At 47.8% G+C, this 22,602-nt stretch overlaps 1 protein-coding gene across 1 annotated transcript in view; it reads right to left on the reverse strand.

The window, feature by feature from the left end:
* PCSK2 (proprotein convertase subtilisin/kexin type 2) overlaps window positions 1–22,602 on the reverse strand; it is a 209,331-nt gene that overhangs the window by 92,935 nt on the left and 93,794 nt on the right.

A 22,602-nucleotide genomic window follows, 5' to 3' on the forward strand; every position in this document is an offset into this window, starting at 1 on the left:
GATGTATAGATGGTATATGACTCCAAAAATATTAGCAAAGATGAACAACAAGATGCCAGATAGGTGTTGGAAATGTAAAAAGCATGAAGGTTCTTTCTATCATATGTGGTGGACTTGTGAAAGGGCTAAAATGTTTTGGCAAATGATTCAGCAAGAGATTTCTAAGATTTTGGGATATGAATTCAATAAAGTGGCAGAGACTTTTCTGCTGGGATTACAAATGGAAAAATTTCCAAAAGAAGACAGATCTTTAATATGGTACTTGCTCTCAGCTGCTAGGACATTATATGCACAGCTGTGGAAGCAAGAAAAAATACCAGAGAAATGGGATTGGATTACAAAAGTTATGTCATGGAGTGAAATGGACAAATTAACAAGAAAATTAAGAGACTATGATTTGGAACTTTTTAAGTTGGAGTGGAAGAAATTCAGAAGATACGTAGAAAAAGAGTGGAAAATAAAAGGACACTGGACAATCTTTGATAATGATTAAGGTTTTTTAAAATAAGAAGGTAACTGTTGGGTTTTTTTTTTCTTTAATAGTTAAGTGTGCCTTTAATATTTGTTTCCTTTAAGTAAATAACACTGGCGGGGGTCAAGCAACGGGGGGAGGGGAGGGGGGAAAGTAAGATATGGGGTGGAGAGTTTTTTCTTTCATTTTAAGTTTTCATAAGTTGTAGAGATAGTTTTGCTACCATATGTTACTAATAAAAATTGTTTATTGAAAGAAGACTAGAACTCAAGGGCACCCAATGAAGCTGATGTGCAGTAGGTTCAGAACAGGCAACGGGAAATACTACTTTACAAAGAGAGTGAAGAAAATGCGGAATTCTCTGCCAGAGGATGTCATGAGACCGGGATGCTACAGCCATGGGAATAAACAGCTTGAAAAGGGGATCAGATAGATTCATGGAGGAAAAGTCTGTCAATGGCTACTAGCTGCAGTGACTGAAGGGAACCTCCACTTTCAGAGGCACTAATCCTCTGGATCCCAGAGACACGAGGCAACACCAGAGGAAGGCCTCGACCTCTCTGCCCTGTTGTTGGCCCTCCAGAGAAACCGGTTGGCTCCTACGTGAGACAGGAGGCTGGACTAGATGGACGATTGATCTGATCCGGCAAGGCTCTTCTGATGTTCTTATGAAGGCCTCATCCTCTATGCCCCATTGCTGGCCTTCCAGAGAATCTGGTTGGCCACTGTGTGAGGCAGGATGCTGGACTAGATGGACCACTGGTCTGATCCAGCAGGGCTCTTCTGAGGTTCCTCTCAGAGGAAGGCCTCGGTCTCTCTGCCCCGTTGTTGGCTCGCCAGAAGAACTGGTTGGCCACTGTGTGAGACAGAATGCTGGACTAGATGGACAATTGATCTGATCCGGCAAGGGTCTTCTGATGTTCTTATGAAGGCCTCATCCTCTATGCCCCATTGTTGGCCCTCCAGAGAATCTGGTTGGCCACTGTGTGAGACAGGATGCTGGACTAGATGGACCACTGGTCTGATCCAGCAGGGCTCTTCTGAGGTTCCTCTCAGAGGAAGGCCTCGGCCTCTCTGCCCCGTTGTTGGCTCGCCAGAAGAACTGGTTGGCCACTGTGTGAGACAGGATGCTGGACTAGATGGACCACTGGTCTGATCCAGCAGGGTTCTTCTCGTGTTCTTATGATGGGAAGGCTTCAGTCTCTCTGCCCTGTAGTTGGCCCTCCAGAAGAACTGGTTGGCTAGTGTGTGAAACAAGATGCTGGACAAGATGGACCCTCCCTGCTTTGATCCAGCAGGGCTCTTCTGATGTTCTTATAGATAAATTCATGGAGGAGACATCTATCAACGGCTACTAGCCATAGTGGCAGAGGGGAACCTCCATCTTCAAAGGCACCAATCCTCTGAATCCTAGAGACAGGAGGCAACATCAAGTAAAGGCATCGGCCTCTAAACCCTCTTGCTGGTCCTGCAGAAGAACTGGTTGGCCACTATGTGACACCAGATGCTGGCCAGATGGACCACTGGCCTGCTCTAACACGGTTCTTTTTATGTTTCTCTCAGGGGAAGGATTCAGTCTCTGAGAAACGGCAGGTTATCTTTTTTTCCTCTGTAGCAGGACTGGAGTATTACTGCTAATAAGCACAAGTCCGAGGCCAAACCAGCAATGGAACGACAAAGAAAAATGGAACGCCAAACCATTAAAAAAAAAAAAGATGATTCACAAACCTCTTTTTTTAAATGCACATTTATAAAGGGATACCTGACTGAATTGAGACCGGGAGCCTATGGTGGGCGAACGAACGCAGACGTAATTAAACCAGCGGAACATTGCCGTCACGACGCGCCACCCATCCAGGCAAGGCACAAAGGATGCAGAAAAGGAGGATTAAACGTTTGCGAGACTGAGAGCGAGGATGAACGTGGTAGGCGAGAAGCGAAAGCGCAGCTGAGCTCTGATCACAAGCCAGCCAGCAGGGACGGTTCTGTAAATGTTACCAATTTAACGAAGTGTGCGGAGAAGCCAGCAGCCCGTTACCGTCTGTCCATCAGTTACACTGCGGGGGTGTCTATTCAATTCATTCTGTTATGAGGGCCAAATCTGACATAAATGAGACCATGTTGGGCTGAGCCAGGTGTGTTGCTATTTCAGATTAGATAGCAGAGATATAAACTTTATAAAGGACACAGGCAAACGCAATTAAATGTTTTTGGGGGGGGGGTTTCGTTTTAACAATTTATTAATAACATATGGTTACAATATTTAATTGTCATTTTCTATACTAACCCATATGATATTTCTACCCCCCTTCCCTCCAATATTTGACTTCCCCGAAGTTAGTAATTTGAGTTCCATTATAAAGGTACCACTAATCTATCAAAGTTCAATGCTTTTCTTCTCTCACTAATACTAAAAAATTGTCCAATATCGTTTTGCTTTCCACTCTTTCTCCATATATCCTTTAAGAACATAAGAGAAGCCATGTTGGATCAGGCCAATGGCCCATCCAGTCCGACACTCTTTGTCACATAAGAACATAAGAGAAACCATGTTGGATTAGGCCAATGGCCCATCCTGTCCGACACTCTGTGTCTCATAAGAACATAAGAGAAGCCAAGTTGGATCAGGCCAATGGCCCATCCAGTCCAACACTCTGTGTCACACAGTGGCAAAAATTTTTATATATACACACACACTGTGGCTAATAGCCACTGATGGACCTCTGCTCCATATTTTTATCTAAACCCCTCTTGAAGGTGGCTATGCTTATGGCCGCCACCACCTCCTGTGGCAGTGAATTCCACATGCCAATCACCCTTTGGGTTTTAACCTGGCTGCTCAGCAATTTCATTGAATGCCCACGAGTTCTTGTATTGTGAGGAAGGGAGAAAAGTACTTCTTTCTCTACTTTCTCCATCCCATGCATTATCTTGTAAACCTCTATCATGTCACCCCGCAGTCGACGTTTCTCCAAGCTAAAGAGTCCCAAGCGTTTCAACCTTTCTTCATAGGGAAAGTGTTCCAGCCCTTTAATCATTCTTTAAATTTCTTCCACTCCTTTTTGAATATGTCTATGTCATAGTCTCTTAAAGTTTTAGTTAATTTGTCCATCTCACTCCACGATAAAACTTTCACAATCCAATCCCATTTCTCTGGTATTTTCCTTTGTTTTCACAGTTGCGCATACAATGTTCTAGCAGCTGAGAGCAAGTACCAGATTAATAAATGTTTTGGGTTTTTTTTTTTTAACAAAAACAAAACTTTAAACATGCTTAAAACATTAGCACTCGTTGGTCTTAAAGGTGCTTTCTTTGTATCTCTCCTGTGGGATCCAGGGAACTGGGCAAAGGAAGCTCTGGCTCTTTCCTTCCTTCCCCAGGGGACCAGGAGGGGGAGGAGCCTCAGCCAATAGAAGGAAGAGAGGCTTGGCTCAGTAGCTCTGTTGTGCGATTGAGAGAGCCTGGAAAAGCTCCCCCCCTTCCTCACCAAGGGAGGAGCCTCAGACAATGGAGAAGGCAGAGGCTTTGCTCTGTAGCTCCTGTGCAGCTGAGGAAGCCTTGCAAAGCAAGCTGTGATGCAGAAGGAAGCAAGAGAGAGGGAGAAGGAAGCAGAGGACAGCCAGTTGCTGGGGGCCTGATAGGAGCCCTCCGAGGCCCTGATTTGGCCCCTGGGCCGCATGTTTGACACTCCTGAGTTACAGATTCACAGTTCTTATCTCCTGTCTCTCAAGTTTCCAGGATATGTACCCAACAGAATACGGGCTTGGATACTGTCGAATGACCTGTCAGTGGAGCACAGGTTTGCCAACCTCCAGGTAGGGCCTGGGGATCTCCTAAAATTACAACCAGTTTCTAGACTATGGAGTCCGTTCCCCCTGGAGGAAATGCCTGGTTTGTGGTTGCACTATAGCATCACATCCCACTGAAGTGTTTCTCTTCCACAAACCCCACCCCAGATTTCCCAACCCAGTGTTGGCAGTGCTAGTGGAGTATGAGCACTGCCTCAGGAAGTGGTGGCGAAAAGCATAGACAGCGTCAAGAGGGGATTAGAGAAACAGATGGAGCAGAGGTTCACCCATGATTATTGGCCACAAGGTGGCATGATGGTAGGAGCCGTGACGCTATGTATTCTTGGTGCTTGGGGAGCAACTGTGGGAAGGTGTATGGAGCTCTGACCTCACTGGTGGACCTCCTGATGGCACCTGCGTTTTGGCCACTGTGTGACACAGTGTATTTGATTGGATGGGCCATTGGCCTGATCCAACAGGACATATCCTATGTTTTTATGTCTGTAGCAGTGATATTCTGTATTCTTGGTGCTTGGGGAGCAACTGTGGGAAGGTTTATGGAGCTCTGACCTCACTGGTGGACCTCCTGATGGCACCTGCGTTTTGGCCACTGTGTGACACAGTGTATTTGATTGGATGGGCCATTGGCCTGATCCAACAGGACATATCCTATGTTTTTATGTCTGTAGCAGTGATATTCTGTGTTCTTGGTGCTTGGGGGACAACAGTGGAAGGGCTTCTGGCCCCACTGGTGGACCTCCTGATGACCTCTGGGTTTTGGCCACTGAGTGACACAGTGTTGGACTGGAAGGACCATTGGCCTGATCCAACATGGCTTCTCTTATGCTCTTGGTGGATGTTAGCCATAAGGTATAGAAGGAACACTCTGTCTGGGGCAGTGATGCTCTCTATTCTTGGTGCTGGGGGGGGGGGCAACAGTGGGAGGGTTTTTGGTGTCCTGGCCCCACTAATGGACCTCCTGATGGCCCCGGGGTTTTGGCCACTGTATGACGCCGAGTGTTGGGACTGGTTGGGCCATTGGCCTGATCCAACATGGCTTCTTTTATGCTCTTGGTGGATGTTAACCATAAGGTATAGAAGGAACACTCTGTCTGGGGCAGGGATGCTCTGTCTTCTTGGTGCTTGAGGAGGGGTCACAGTGGGAGGGCTTCTGGAGTTCTGGCCCCACTGGTGGACCTCCTGATGACCTCTGGGTTTTGGCCACTGAGTGACACAGTGTTGGACTGGAAGGACCATTGGCCTGATCCAACATGGCTTCTCTTATGCTCTTGGTGGATGTTAGCCATAAGGTATAGAAGGAACACTCTGTCTGGGGCAGTGATGCTCTCTATTCTTGGTGCTGGGGGGGGGGGGCAACAGTGGGAGGGCTTCTGGTGTCCTGGCCCCACTAATGGACCTCCTGATGGCCCCGGGGTTTTGGCCACTGTGTGACGCAGAGTGTTGGGATTAGTTTGGCCATTGGCCTGATCCAACATGGCTTCTTTAATGCTCTTGGTGGATGTTAAACATAAGGTATAGAAGGAACACTCTGTCTGGGGCAGTGATGCTCTGTCTTCTTGGTGCTTGAGGAGGGGTCACAGTGGGAGGGCTTCTGGAGTTCTGGCCCCGCTGATGAACCTCCTGATGCCCCCTGGATTTTGGCCATTGTGTGACACAGAATGTTGGACTGGATGGACCACTGGCCTGATCCAAGATGGCTTCTCTTATGTTCTTCTGACTTCCTTTCTCCCCTTCCTAAAATACCCCCCCCCCAAAAAAAATGCTGCTCTTATCCCCCAAGACCAGTGTGAGTGGGGAGTTCTGTAGCCTGGGGAGGGAGGGGCTGGTGAAGGGAGGGACCTCAGTGGAATATAATACCATAGACTCCACCCTTCAAAGCAGCCAATTCCCACAGAGTATAATGAAGAATTGATGTGTGGGTAACTGGGGCTTGGGGGGGGGCGCTGTTTTTTGCGGTGGAGGCACCAAATTTTCTACATAGCATCCAATGTCTCTCCCCAAAACACCCTCCAAGTTTCAAAAATATCGGACCAGGGGGTCCAATTCTATGAGCCCCAAAAGAAGGTGCCCCTATCCTTCACGATTCCGAATGGAGGGAAGGCATTTCAAAGGTGTGCGGTCCCTTGAAACGTGATGGCCAGAACTCTCTTTGGCATCCAATGATGCTTGTCACACCCTTGCTCCTGGCTCCACCCCCAAATGTCTCCTGGCTCCACCCCCAAAGTCTCCTGGCTCCACCCCCAACGTCCCCAGATATTTCTGGAATTGGACTTGGCAACCCTAGTTGTGATTGTCGGAGATCTCCAGGCCCCATCTGGAGGCTGGCAAGCCTACCTGTGCAAGCTGAACCACTGGTCAAAGGGCTACCTCTCAGCTGTTCACAGGGGATAAGGCTGGATTTCAGTGGGCAAAGGGCAACATCCTCTTGTAGCCAAAAAAAGCACGGCTCTGCATCATGTCATGTTAGAGCAGAATTATGGCGCCATAAAGCTGTCGGAGCTTTAATACGACACAAGGCTCTTTGTCAATAAAGTAGATTCTGGCGCATTAATCTAGCCTTGTGAATACTTCAGTGCATGTTCCGGTCATAACACTCCCCAGAGAGCACTGAGATCTAGCTCCCAAAATCTCTTAAAAATCCCTGGACCAAGGGAGGCCAAACTGAAAACAACCCGAGAGCAGGCCTTCTCAGTAACGGCTCCCCATTGGTGGAATCATCTACCAGCCGAGGTTCGAGCCCTGCGGGACTATAATCAGTTCCGCAGGGCATGTAAAACTATTCTTCTCCAAATGGCCTACAAGACGGAATCCTGAAATGACATCCAGCCATCTGATATACATCGTTTTGTATTATAGCACCTTATCTGTTGTGGTTTTAATTAATCTATTTATTTAATGTATTTTATTGTATTTTATTGTATAATATATTTACTGTACGTCATAGCGCTTTCCATGTTTGTGAGCCGCCCTGAGCCTGCCTTGGCGGGGAGGGCGGGATATAAATAAAAATTATTAGTAGTAGTAGTACTAAATGAGTGGATAGAATCTAAATGAGTGGATAGAATCGGGATGCAGTGAACTGCTGTTTGGAAGAGAGCTGAAACATTCAGAAATATAGAGCTGAAAACACAAAGCCACCTGATACTACACCAGACCCTGGGTCCATCAAGGTAGGTATTGTTTGGTGCCAGTTTGGTGTAGTGGTTAAGTGTGCGGACTCTTATCTGGGAGAACCGAGTTTGTTTCCCCACTCCTCCACTTGCAGCTGCTGGAATGGCCTTGGGTCAGCCATAGCTAACGCAGGAGTTGTCCTTGAAAGGACAGCCTCTGTGAGAGTCCTCTCAGCCCCACCCACCTCACATAGTGTCTGTTGTTGGGGAGGAAGGTAAAGGAGATTGTGAGCCACTCTGAGACTCTGAGATTTGGAGTGGAGGGCGGGATATAAATCCAGTATCATCTTCTTCTTGTCTGCTCAGACTGGCAGCCGCTCTGCAGAGTCTCAGGCTGAGGTCTTTCCCATCACCTCCTACTTGGTCCTCTCAATTGGAGATGCTGGGGATTGAACCACAGCCTCTCTACAGCATTCCAGGGTCTCAGGTTGAGGTCTTTCCCATCATCTCCTTCCTGGTCCTCTCAATTGGAGATGCTGGGAATTGAACCACAGCCTCTCTACAGCATTCCAGGGTCTCAGGCTGAGGTCTTTCCCATCACCTCCTACTTGGTCTTCTCAATTGGAGACGCTGGGGATTGAACCACAGCCTCTCTACAGCATTCCAGGGTCTCAGGCTGAGGTCTTTCCCATCACCTCCTACTTGGTCCTCTCAATTGGAGATGCTGGGGATTGAACCACAGCCTCTCTACAGCATTCCAGGGTCTCAGGTTGAGGTCTTTCCCATCACCTCCTTCCTGGTCCTCTCAATTGGAGATGCTGGGGATTGAACCACAGCCTCTCTACAGCATTCCAGGGTCTCAGGTTGAGTTCTTTCCCATCACCTCCTACTTGGTCCTCTCAGTTGGAGATGCTGGGGATTGAACCGCAGCCTCTCTACAGCATTCCAGGGTCTCAGGTTGAGGTCTTTCCCAGCACCTCCTACATGGTCCTCTCAATTGGAGATGCTGGGGATTGAACCACAGCCTCTCTACAGCATTCCAGGGTCTCAGGCTGAGGTCTTTCCCATCATCTCCTTCCTGGTCCTCTCAACTGGAGATGCTGGGGATTGAACCTGGAACCTTCTGCGTGCCAAGTTGATGCTCTTCTACTGAGCCGCAGCCTCTCCTTGCTTTATATTGAATCAGACCCTTGGTTCATCAATAACAGTATTTTCTACTCAGACTGGAGACAATAACAGTGTCAATAACACAGCAGTAAACAAGTGCACCTTTAAGACCAACTGAGTTTTATTCAGAACGTAAGGTTTCGTACGCTCTTAAGCAGACTTCATCAGACAAAATGGGAATGGCAAGCAGCGATTCTTAATATAAGGGGGCAGCGTAGAATCATGGGAATGTTTGTAGCAGATTAAAAGAATCACAAATAGGGATCTGTGTTCATTAGTGTTAGGACAAAGGAGGGCTGAAAAAACACTGGAGGGTGAACAAACACATCCCTATTTGTGATTCTTTTAATCTGCTAAAAACATTCCCATGATTCTACACTGCCCACATATTAAGAACTGCTGCTTCCACTCCCATTTTGTCTGATGAAGTCTGCTTAAGAGCATACGAAAACTTACATTCTGAATAAAAATTAGTTGGTCTTAAAGGTGCACTTGTCTACTGCTTTGTTCTATTGCTTCAGACCAACACGGCTGCCTACTGGGAAGTATCAATAACAGTATTGTCTACTTCTCACTGGAAAAGACCCTGATGCTGGGATAGACAGAAGGCAAAAGAAGAAGGGGATGGCAAAAGAGGAGATGGCTGGACAGCGTTACTGATGTAACTAACATGAATTTGAGCAGACTTGGGAGGATGGTGGAAGACAGGAAGGCCTGGCGTGATTTGGTCCATGGGGTCGCAAAGAGTCTGACTCGATTGTGCGACTGAACAACAACAACAAGCGCTTGGGGGATTGGCTACATCAGAGAGGTGCGGCCTATTATGCAAAGGAGTTTATGCTATTATGCTACAAAGGAGTTTATGCTATTATGCTACAAAGAAAACTCATTGGTTTCTACTAATGGTTGGGATTATTTTAAGTATTGGTGTGGACCACGTAGCAGGATCAAACATTGCTTAAGAAAAGACTTAAAATATCATCAGGATTGGATGTGTCATTTGGGATGGAGACTGCCCTTAGAGAGCCAAAAAGAACCCGACAAAAAGAATACAGGGTCCACTCGGCTAAACCAGACTTCTTTGCCGCGGCAGAAAGTGAAAAGGGGAAAAATATCTCAAAATCAATACACATTTATGTCACAGAGACAGTGAAGAGATCATACCTGAAGCTGCCTCTGCTGGCAATTATGTCTGTCTCTGTCTCTCTTGCTCTGAGCTTGAAATGCTTGGGTTATTGTGGGAGAGAAAATAATTAAAAAGAACAGAAATCAAAAGCGTGCTTGAAAGGAATTCCAGGGGGCGGGAAGAGAATCGAAACGGCCAAACGCCCACACAGTCCCTTTGGCTACGTACAGTTCTGGATATCAAGGGGAAGAAACCAAGCGCTATGCATGCCCGTCTAGCTATACTGATGGAACACGGAACATTAAATATCGGCGTTTCGGTTCCCACCCCCCGCCAAGTATATTATTCAGAATGGGCTTATACGACATCGAGTCCTACCCTGTCCTCAGTGCGAGAAATCTCTTTATTGGGAATGCTCTAGATTTGGATTTCTTGCATTGGCAGGAGATTGGACTAGAATTGCCATTTGAAGAAGAAGGAGATATTGGATTTATATCTCGCCCTCCACTCCGAAGAGTCTCAGAGCGGCTCACAATCTCCTTTACCTTCCTCCCCCACAGCAGACACCCTGTGAGGTAGATGAAGATATTGGATTTATATCCCGCCCTCCACTCCGAAGAGTCTCAGAGCGGCTCACAATCTCCTTTCCCTTCCTCCCCCACAACAGACGCCCTGTGAGGTAGATGAAGATATTAGATTTATATCCCGCCCTCCACTCCGAAGAGTCTCAGAGCGGCTCACAATCTCCTTTCCCTTCCTCCCCCACAGCAGACACCCTGTGAGGTAGATGAAGATACTGGATTTCTATCCCGCCCTCCACTCCGAAGAGTCTCAGAGCGGCTCACAGTCTCCTTTCCCTTCCTCCCCCACAGCAGACACCCTGTGAGGTAGATGAAGATACTGGATTTCTATCCCGCCCTTCACTCCGAAGAGTCTCAGAGCGGCTCACAATCTCCTTTCCCTTCCTCCCCCACAACAGACACCCTGTGAGGTAGATGAAGATATTGGATTTATATCCCGCCCTCCACTCCGAAGAGTCTCAGAGTGGCTCACAATCTCCTTTCCCTTCCTCCCCCACAACAGACACCCTGTGAGGTAGATGAAGATATTGGATTTATATCCCGCCCTCCACTCCGAAGAGTCTCAGAGCAGCTCACAATCTCCTTTACCTTCCTCCCCCACAACAGACACCCTGTGAGGTAGATGAAGATATTGGATTTATATCCCGCCCTCCACTCCGAAGAGTCTCAGAGCGGCTCACAATCTCCTTTCCCTTCCTCCCCCACAACAGACACCCTGTGAGGTGGGTGGGACTGAGAGAGCTCTCACAGCAGCTGCCCTTTCAAGGACAACCTCTGCCAGAGCTATGGCTGACCCAAGGCCATGCCAGCAGGTGCAAGTGGAGGAGTGGGGAATCAAACCCGGTTCTCTCAGATAAGAGTCCGCACACTTCACCACTACGCCAAACTGGCTCTCCAAATTTGCCAGCCTCCTGGGGTGGGGGGTGGGGGTGTTTCTGGAAATCTCCCAGCATTACGGTTGATCTCTGGATGACAGAGATCAGTTCCCCTGGAGAAAACGGATGCTTGGAAGGTGGTCACTATGGCATTACCAGGCCTCAGATTCAGCAGGAGCTCACAAGAGCGTAGCTCCTGAACCTTTCTGAGGGTTCCCCCTCTTCCTCCCCACCTATACCTTGCCCATTGAATAGGAGGTGCAGCTGCATAACAATCCCTGGATTAGGAGACCGGGCAGCCAGTCTGCCACCTAAGGTTGCCAATCCTTGTAAGTGTTCGTTTAAACAAGCTGCCTACTTGGCCTGATACTTCAGAAAAATTGCTAAGAAGATTATTGCAGCTTGGGGAGGGACGGTGGCTCAGGGGTAGAGCATCTGCTTGGGAAGCAGAAGGTCCCAGGCTCAATCCCTGGCATCTCCAAAAAAGGGTCCAGGCAAATAGGTGTGAAAAACCTCAGCTTGAGACCCTGGAGAGCCGCTGCCAGTCTGAGAAGACAATACTGACTTTGATGGACCCAGGGTCTGATCCAGTATAAGGCAGCTTCATATGTTCGTATATGTTCATATGTACCCATTGAATGCGAATATGTTTCCTTGAAGACGCTCACACGAAACGAGGGTTCCGTACGACCTCGCCCTTGGAAACTTGGATTATTGGCTGCATTTTTTTTTGACAAACATTAAACATCTGGAGTACCACACCAGGATTCCATGGAATGAGGTGGAAAGTTTTACCACAGGATGAAAAGAAGGACTCTTGGTGCTAATGCTTCCTTTTTCATTTAAGGACCGAAAGTTATGGTTGTTTTGTAATTTATGACGGTGGAATTTGTACACGAGTATGTTTATGTTTGTTGACTTTGTAGAATTCAATAATAGAAGCTGGTTTTCACGGTGCGTTATGTACCTTTGATTTTTTTGGTCCTTTTGCCGTGTTACTCTCTGTGTGTTGTATAATCCCCAGGTGGGGGCGGGGGATCCCCTGGTTTGGAGGCCCTACCCCTACTTCAGGGTCATCAGAAAGTGGGGGGGATGTCTCCCGGGCACTCCTTGAGACCGATTCCCATAGGATATAATGGAGAATTGATCTGCGGGTATCTGAAGCTCGGGGTGGGGGGTTGGGGCTGTGGTTTGAGGTAGAGGCACCAAATTTGCAGCATAGCATCGGGTGCCTCTCTTCTAAACACCCTCCAAATTTCAAAAGGATTGGACCAGGGAGTCCAATTCTGTGAGCCCCAAAAGATGGTGCCCCTATCCTTCATTATTTCCAATGGAGGGAAGGCATTTGAAAGGTGGGCAGTCCCTTTCAATGGGATGGCCCAAACTCCCGTTGGAGTTCAATTATACTCGTCACAACCTTACTCCTGGCTCCACCCCAATATCTTCTGGTTCCACTCCCCATGTCCCCAGATATTTCTTGAATTGGACTTGGCAACCCTACAGCCACCAGGGGCTCTGCCACATCCCCAGCAGCCCTCATTAATCCCGGGAGAAGCCCGTGCCACCCTTTCTCCACTTCTTATGCGATTTTGGGTGGCAGGTGGCTTGCTGGCTTTTTGACTAAAGGTGAGGGCGGTCCAGGAGAGTCCCAGGCGAGCGAGGCCTGCTTGGGCTGGCTGGGTCTCTAGCCAGCCCAAGCAGGCCTCACTCGCCCAGGGCTCTCCTTTCGTGCATCGTGTTGCTTTTGGCTGGGGGGGGGGGCAGCATATGCTAATGAGTTACGCTAATGAGCTCTGCCAGCTATTCTACAAAATGACCCCTGGGTATTATACCATGCTGAAGCCCCTCCCCTCCTCAAACTCTGCCCTCCTCAGGCTCCACCCCCAGATCTCCAGGAATTTCCCAACCCAGAGATAACAACCCTGTAGATAACGAACCATACAGCCCCTTCCAAGTTCTTTGAGGCTCCATAACGTATCACTCCATGGATTGTAGCCAACTGATCACTTTCTCCATAACCTGCCGGTACTTTGGTGTCCCTTGACATGTACATGAGAGCCAGTTTGGTGTAGTGGTTAAGTGCACAGACTTTTATCTGGGAGAACCAGGTTTGAATTCCCACTCCTTCACTCGTAGCTGCTGGGATGGCCTTGGGTCAGCCATAGCTCTCGCAGAGTTGTCCTTGAAAGGGCCACTTCTGGGAGAGCTCTTTCAGCCTCGCCTACCTCACAGGGTGCCTGTTGGGGGGGGGGGGACAAAGAGGAAGAAAAAGAACATATGAAGCTGCCTTATACTGAATCAGACCCTTGGTCCATCAAAGTCAGTATTGTCTTCTCAGACTGGCAGCGGCTCTCCAGGGTCTCAAGCTGAGGATTTTCATGCCTACTTGCCTGGACCCTTTTTGGAGATGCCAGGGATTGAACCTGGGACTTTCTGCTTACCAAGCAGATACTCTACCACTGAGCCACCGTCCCTCCCCAATTGATTGTGAGCTGTTCCGAGACTCTGAGATTCAGAGTGGAGGGCAAGATATAAATTCAAAATCATCTTCTTCATCATCATCTCCATCTCCTTCTCCTTCTTCTTCCTTGTCTTCTTCTTCCTCTTTCTAGGTACGTTGAATTTCCATTAGAGCAGGGGTGGCCAACGGTAGCTCTCCAGATGTTTTTTGCCTACAACTCCCATCAGCCCCAGCCAGCATGGCCAATGGCTGGGACTGATGGGAGTTGTAGGCAAAAAACATCTGGAGAGCTACCGTTGGCCACCCCTGCATTAGAGAAAAGAATCCAGGTACTTAGGAAGGGGTGTGTGTCTCTTGATCATAAACTATCGCCAAGAGAGGGGGAAAAAAAGAGATTTCAATATTGTTTTGATATACTTCCACTTAGGCCTGCCGTATAAAAAGAACCAGGATGCTAATAAAGCAGCTGGATGGTGAGGCAGAACAAATTAACAGATAAATCAGTCCAGTGCAGGACGACCCCAGGAGGGCTGGGCACTGTAACGCTGTAGCTAAAAACCTGCAAGAAACACCAAGAAAAAAAAAACAGCTCCACGTTTTAAAGGACGAAGAGGGGAGATACAAGAAAAGGCCATTTCAAGAATGGCTATGTGCCTGCTGCAATGATGGCATCAACCTTTTAGCCGAGGGGTGTCGAACTCATTTGTTAGGAGGGCCGGATCTGACATAAACGAGACCTTGTTGAGCTGGGCCGTGTCGGTTTGGGCCGAGTCATGTCGGTAGGGTTGCCAAGTCCAATCTAAGAAATATCTGGGGACTTTGGGGGTGGAGCCAGGAGACATCGGGGGTGGAGCCAGAAGCAAGGGTGTGACAAGCATAATTGAACCCCAAAGGGAGTTCTGGCCATCACATTGAAAGGGACAGCACAACTTTTTAAAATACCTTCCTTCCATAGGAAATAATGAAGGATAGGGGCACCTTCTTTGGGGGCTCAAAGAATTGGACCCCCTGGTCCAATATTTTTGAAACTTGGGAGGTATTTTGGGGAGAGGCACTGGATGCTATACTGAAAATCCGGTGCCTCTACCTCAAAAAACAGCCCTTCCAGAGCCCCAGATATCCGCGGATCAATTCTCCATTATTTCCTATGGGAATAAGTCTTCACAGGGAATAAGAGAGTTCCCAGCAGACATTTCCCTCCCCGCCCCCCACTTTCTGAAGCAGGGGGAGGTCTCCAAATCAGGGGATCCCCTGCCCCCACCTGGGAATTGAGCAACCCACAAAGAGCAACGCAGATAATAGAGCAGGAAATTAAGGTAATAAACCCCCACAAAACTCAGCCTCAAATTACTGAACATTACTATCAAATAAATACAAATACTAGAAATTTATATTCAATTGTGCAAAAGCATTCCATATATAAATGGCAAATAAAGAACATAAACCTTCACTCAAAGCCATTCACAGACAAATCAATGTCCAGGAAATTCCAAAGGCTGGATAAAGGCAGAAATTCAAACGGTCAAGTCTTTCGTGAAGAACAATTCCTTCCAGAAGAAGTTTTTTTGCATTGAAGAATTTCAAATAGAGAACGATGCTCCAAAGAACTTAAACTGTGGGAAAGTCTCTAGTGTGGGAAAATTGTTAGAAGGTATGAATTTTCCCACACTAGAGACTTTCCCACAGCGTGTGCTTAATATTTTGTATGGTTTAACATTTCGCTTTTGTGTACAGCTTGTAGAAACATAAGAACATAAGAGAAGCCATATTGGATCAGGCCAATGACCCATCCAGTCCAACACTCTGTATCACACAGTGGCCAATATATGTGTGTGTGTACACACACACACACACACACACATATACTGTGGCTAATAGCCACTGATGGACCTCTGCTCCATATTTTTATCCAATCCCCTCTTAAAGCTGGCTATGCTTGTAGCCGCCACCACCTCCTGTGGCAGTGAATTCCATGCATTAATCACCCTTTGGGTGAAGAAGTACTTGCTTTTATCCGTTTTAACCCGACTGCTCAGCAATTTCATTGAATGCCCACGAGTTCTCGTATTGTGAGAAAGGGAGAAAAGTACTTCTTTCTCTACTTTCTCCATCCCATGCATAATCTTGTAAACCTCTATCATGTCACCCCACAGTCGACATTTCTCCAAGCTAAAGAGCCCCAAGAGTTTTAACCTTTTTGCATAGGGAAAGTGCGAAATGTGGGACCAAAGTACTACTGCGTCGCTTTCCAAAACATATGTGCCTTGCTGTACAAAAGAATAAGTTCTTTGGAGCATCGTTCTCTATTTGAAATTCTTCAATGCGAAAAAAAACTTCTTCGGGAAGCATTGTTCTTCACGAAAGACTTGACCCTTTTCATTTCTGCCTTCATCCATCCTTTGGAATTTCCTGGACATTGATTTGTCTGTAAATGACTTCGGGGTGAAGGTTTATGTTCTCTATTTGCCATTTCTATATGGAATGCTTTTGCACAATTGAATATAAATTTCTAGTATTGGTATTTATTTGATAATATTTGGTAATTTGAGGCTGGGTTTTGCGGAGGTTTATTACCTTCATTTCCTTCCCCACCTGGGGATTGGCAACCATACATGTCAGCCCAGGCCATATGTGTAGCTATTTAAGATCAGATAGTAGAGATAAAAAAAAAACTTTATAAAGGACACAAACACAATTAAATATTTGTTTTTAACTTAAAACATGCCTAAAATGTTAGCGTTCATTGGTTTTAAAGGTACTCTCTTTGCATGTCTCTCATGGGATCCAGGGAACTGGGCAAAGGAAGCTCTGGCTCTTTCCTTCCTTCCCCAGGGGAGAGGGGGTACCTCAGCCAACAGAAGGAAGAGAGGCTTGGCTCAGTAGCTCTGCGGTATGATTGAGAGAGCCTAGCAAGGCAAGCTATCCCTCGCTCCTTCCTCCCCAAGGGAGGAGCCTCAGCCAATGGAGAAAATAGAGCTATTGCTCTGTAGCTCCTGTGCGATTGAGCAAGCCTAGGAAAGCAAGCTGAGATGCAGAGGGAAGCAAGAGAGAGGGAGAAGGAAGCAGACAGGAGACAGTTGCTCGGGGGCCTGATAGGAGCCCTCTGGAGGCCTGCTTCAGCCCCCGGGCCGCATGTTTGACACCCCTGATTTAGAGGCTCCTGTGAGCTCCTACCCAACATAAGGCCTGCAGGGACTGAACCAGGGACCTTCTGCGTGCCAAGCAGGGGCTCTGCCACTGAGCCACAGCCCCTACAGTAAAGCAAGCTAGCGTCCCAGAACCCTTCATTCACTGTCAGCCCTGATTTTGACTGTAGTTATTCTTTCTTTTAGATCGTTACGCCACCTTGCAACCCGGTTAATACGGCGTTAATGACAGTATAATGGACCGGTAGATGCTGTCAGCGCGCGCGCACGCGTCTGATGCCTCATCCTACTTATGGCACTCCCTTGTGCTTCTCTCTTGCGCTACGAGCTGTATTGATCTTTACCAACTCATTGGCAGCCCCGGCTCTTCAAAGTGCATCACGACACTTTGTACCAATCAGCGGCAGAAAACGAGGTTGCTCGGGTCTTTACAAGGCTTTTAACGATGTCAAAATCGACCAAGGGTAGATTTATTAAAGACAAGCAAGCCTTTTACGCTCCTATAAAGATGGCCGGATACACTTGTGGTATTGTAGCGCTTCTCTCCGTCTCAGACTCCTGTAGAGGGGTGGTGGTGAATGTTGCGCCCTGAATTGTCGATTGGAGAGAGGCTGTGAATTGGTGATGACAGATTGACAAGGAGAACTGCTTTGGATAGTCACCCCCCTGGCTACCTCAGGTGGTTCCCCCCCACGCCCCCTGTCTACTGCCCTCTGCCCACCTCTCACCTGCTCTCCACCCAGAACAGCTAACTCTCTGTGCCTCCTTGCTTTTTCAAGGGGGTTTTAGAGTTTCCAGCAGGCCTCATCTTGGGCAGGCGCTCACAGAAGTGGAGCTCCGGAAACCTCTAAATTTTATTGTGCTCTTTCTTTCTTAAACCCCCCCCCCCTAATACTTGCTTTTATGCTTCATTATTCAAACATTGTTCAAATAAGCAAGAGTGGGGGGGGGGACACTCACCCAGAGCCTCTTTCTGGAGCCCGTTGTATTTTCCTTCACAACGGGCCTTATTACTAGTCATTTCATCAACCTCTCTCATGTCCCCCCCTTAGTCATCTCTTTTTTAACCTGGAAAGTCCCAGACTCTTCAGCCTTTCCTCAAAGGGAAGGTGATACAATAGAAATATTTGTTTCCTTCATGTATACCCAGTTTTTCTCCCCGGTGATGAACCAATGTGGCTTCAATTGTTCTTTTCCTTTGCATCTTATCCTCATGACAACCCTGTAAGGTAGATTTTTAGGCTGAAAATGTAGGAACAACTCAAGGTCATCCAGCAAGCTTCTGTGACAGAATTGGAGTTGGAACCTGGATCTTCCAGATCCGAGTGCGAAACTCTCACTATTACCCCACATCGGCTCACTGACACAAGCAAACACTGATTTGCAGTGCGGTTCTAAGTAGAGATATACCTTCCTAAATAAACAGGAGACAATGGGATTAGAAGGGTATAACTCTTCTTAGGATTGCACCGTCACTGCTTCCGGAGGGGAAAATCTCCCCCACAGTATGCCTTTTAAGAGAAGCCATGTTGGATCAGGCCAATGGCCCACCCTGTCCAACACTCTGTGTCACATAACAACATAAGAGAAGCCATGTTGGATCAGGCCAGTGGCCCATCCAGTCCAACACTCTGAGTCACATAAGAACATAAGAGAAGCCCTGTTGGATCAGGCCAGTGGCCCATCCAGTCCAACACTCTGTGTCACATAAGAACATAAGAGAAGCCATGCTGGATCAGACCAATGGCCAATCCAGTCCAAAACTCTGTGTCACATAAGATAAGCCATGATGGATCAGACCAATGGCCCATCCAGTCCAACACTCTGTGTCACATAACAACATAAGAGAAGCCATGTTGGATCAGGCCAGTGGCCCATCCAGTCCAACACTCTGTGTCACATGAGAACATAAGAGAAGCCATGTTGGATCAGGCCAGTGGCCCATCCAGTCCAACACTCTGTGTCACATAAGAACATAAGAGAAGCCATGCTGGATCAGACCAATGGCCCATCCAGTCCAACACTCTGTGTCACATAACAACATAAGAGAAGCCATGTTGGATCAGGCCAGTGGCCCATCCAGTCCAACACTCTGTGTCACATAAGAACATAAGAGAAGCCATGCTGGATCAGACCAGTGGCCCATCCAGTCCAACACTCTGTGTCACATAACAACATAAGAGAAGCCATGCTGGATCAGGCCAGTGGCCCATCCAGTCCAACACTCTGTGTCACATAAGAACATAAGAGAAGCCATGTTGGATCAGGCCAGTGGCCCATCCAGTCCAACATTCTGTGTCACATAAGAACATAAGAGAAGCCATGTTGGATCAGGCCAATGGCCCACCCTGTCCAACACTCTGTGTCACATAACAACATAAGAGAAGCCATGTTGGATCAGGCCAGTGGCCCATCCAGTCCAACACTCTGAGTCACATAAGAACATAAGAGAAGCCCTGTTGGATCAGGCCAGTGGCCCATCCAGTCCAACACTCTGTGTCACATAAGAACATAAGAGAAGCCATGCTGGATCAGACCAATGGCCAATCCAGTCCAAAACTCTGTGTCACATAAGATAAGCCATGATGGATCAGACCAATGGCCCATCCAGTCCAACACTCTGTGTCACATAACAACATAAGAGAAGCCATGTTGGATCAGGCCAGTGGCCCATCCAGTCCAACACTCTGTGTCACATGAGAACATAAGAGAAGCCATGTTGGATCAGGCCAGTGGCCCATCCAGTCCAACACTCTGTGTCACATAAGAACATAAGAGAAGCCATGCTGGATCAGACCAATGGCCCATCCAGTCCAACACTCTGTGTCACATAACAACATAAGAGAAGCCATGTTGGATCAGGCCAGTGGCCCATCCAGTCCAACACTCTGTGTCACATAAGAACATAAGAGAAGCCATGCTGGATCAGACCAGTGGCCCATCCAGTCCAACACTCTGTGTCACATAACAACATAAGAGAAGCCATGCTGGATCAGGCCAGTGGCCCATCCAGTCCAACACTCTGTGTCACATAAGAACATAAGAGAAGCCATGTTGGATCAGGCCAGTGGCCCATCCAGTCCAACATTCTGTGTCACATAAGAACATAAGAGAAGCCATGTTGGATCAGGCCAATGGCCCATCCAGTCCAACACTCTGTGTCACATAACAACATAAGAGAAGCCATGTTGGATCAGGCCAGTGGCCCATCCAGTCCAACACTCTGTGTCACATAACAACATAAGAGAAGCCATGTTGGATCAGGCCAGTGGCCCATCCATTGCAACACTCTGTGTCACATAACAACATAAGAGAAGCCATGTTGGATCAGGCCAATGGCCCATCCAGTCCAACACTCTGTGTCACATAACAACATAAGAGAAGCCATGTTGGATCAGGCCAGTGGCCCATCCAGTCCAACACTCTGTGTCACATAAGAACATAAGAGAAGCCATGTTGGATCAGGCCAATGGCCCATCCAGTCCAACACTCTGTGTCACATAACAACATAAGAGAAGCCATGTTGGATCAGGCCAGTGGCCCATCCAGTCCAACACTCTGTGTCACATAAGAACATAAGAGAAGCCATGATGGATCAGGCCAGTGGCCCATCCAGTCCAACACTCTGTGTCATATAAGAACATAAGAGAAGCCATGTTGGATCAGGCCAATGTCCCATCCAGCCCAACACTCTGTGTCACATAACAACATAAGAGAAGCCATGTTGGATCAGGCCAGTGGCCCATCCAGTCCAACACTCTGTGTCACATAAGAACATAAGAGAAGCCATGCTGGATCAGGCCAATGGCCCATCCAGTCCAACACTCTGTGTCACATAACAACATAAGAGAAGCCATGTTGGATCAGGCCAGTGGCCCATCCAGTCCAACACTCTGTGTCACATAACAACATAAGAGAAGCCCTGTTGGATCAGGCCAGTGGCCCATCCAGTCCAACACTCTGTGTCACATAAGAACATAAGAGAAGCCATGTTGGATGAGGCCAGTGGCCCATCCAGTCCAACACTCTGTGTCACATAACAACATAAGAGAAGCCATGTTGGATGAGGCCAGTGGCCCATCCAGTCCAACACTCTGTGTCACATAAGAACATAAGAGAAGCCATGCTGGATCAGACCAATGGCCCATCCAGTCCAACACTCTGTGTCACATAACAACATAAGAGAAGCCATGCTGGATCAGGCCAGTGGCCCATCCAGTCCAACACTCTGTGTCACATAAGAGAAGCCATGTTGGATCAGGCCAGTGGCCCATCCAGTCCAACACTCTGTGTCACATAAGAACATAAGAGAAGCCATGTTGGATCAGGCCAGTGGCCCATCCAGTCCAACACTCTGTGTCACATAACAACATAAGAGAAGCCATGTTGGATCAGGCCAGTGGCCCATCCAGTCCAACACTCTGTGTCACATAACAACATAAGAGAAGCCATGTTGGATCAGGCCAGTGGCCCATCCAGTCCAACACTCTGTGTCACATAACAACACAAGAGAAGCCATGTTGGATCAGGCCAATGGCCCATCCAGTCCAACACTCTGTGTCACATAACAACATAAGAGAAGCCATGTTGGATCAGGCCAGTGGCCCATCCAGTCCAACACTCTGTGTCACATAACAACATAAGAGAAGCCATGTTGGATCAGGCCAGTGGCCCATCCAGTCCAACACTCTGTGTCACATAACAACATAAGAGAAGCCATGTTGGATCAGGCCAATGGCCCATCCAGTCCAACACTCTGTGTCACATAACAACTTAAGAGAAGCCATGTTGGATCAGGCCAGTGGCCCATCCAGTCCAACACTCTGTGTCACATAAGAACATAAGAGAAGCCATGATGGATCAGGCCAGTGGCCCATCCAGTCCAACACTCTGTGTCACATAAGAACATAAGAGAAGCCATGTTGGATCAGGCCAATGTCCCATCCAGCCCAACACTCTGTGTCACATAACAACATAAGAGAAGCCATGTTGGATCAGGCCAGTGGCCCATCCAGTCCAACACTCTGTGTCACATAAGAACATAAGAGAAGCCATGCTGGATCAGGCCAATGGCCCATCCAGTCCAACACTCTGTGTCACATAACAACATAAGAGAAGCCATGTTGGATCAGGCCAGTGGCCCATCCAGTCCAACACTCTGTGTCACATAACAACATAAGAGAAGCCCTGTTGGATCAGGCCAGTGGCCCATCCAGTTCAACACTCTGTGTCACATAAGAACATAAGAGAAGCCATGCTGGATCAGGCCAATGGCCCATCCAGTCCAACACTCTGTGTCACATAAGAACATAAGAGAAGCCATGTTGGATCAGGCCAATGGCTCATCCAGTCCAACACTCTGTGTCACACAGTGGCCAAAAACCTCCGGTGCCATCAGGAAGTCCACCAATGGGGCCAGGACACTAGAAGCCCTCCCACTGTTGCCCCTCCCAAGCGCCAAGAAGACAGAGCATCATTGCCCCACACAGAGAGTTCCAACAGTACACTGTGGCTAATAGCCACTGATGGACCTCTGCTCCAGATGCATATCCAATCCCCTCTTGAAGCTGGCTATTCTTGTAGCTGCCACCACCTCCTGTGGCAGTGAATTCAATCACCCTTTGGGTGAAGAAATACTTCCTTTTATCCATTCTAACCCGACTGCTCATCAATTTCCTTGAATATCCACAAGTTCTTTTCTTAAGAACTGACCCAAAACAAGGTGTCCAAGTAGGGTTGCCAGCCTCCAGGTGAAACCTGGGGATCCCCCAGAATTACAGCTTATCTCCAGACTACAAAGAACAGTTCCCCTGGAGAAAAGGGATGCTTTGGAGGGTGAACTCTATGACATTATT

This window comes from Heteronotia binoei, chromosome 1 (genome assembly GCF_032191835.1).
Source record: "Heteronotia binoei isolate CCM8104 ecotype False Entrance Well chromosome 1, APGP_CSIRO_Hbin_v1, whole genome shotgun sequence".
In the NCBI taxonomy this organism is placed as follows: domain Eukaryota; kingdom Metazoa; phylum Chordata; class Lepidosauria; order Squamata; family Gekkonidae; genus Heteronotia; species Heteronotia binoei.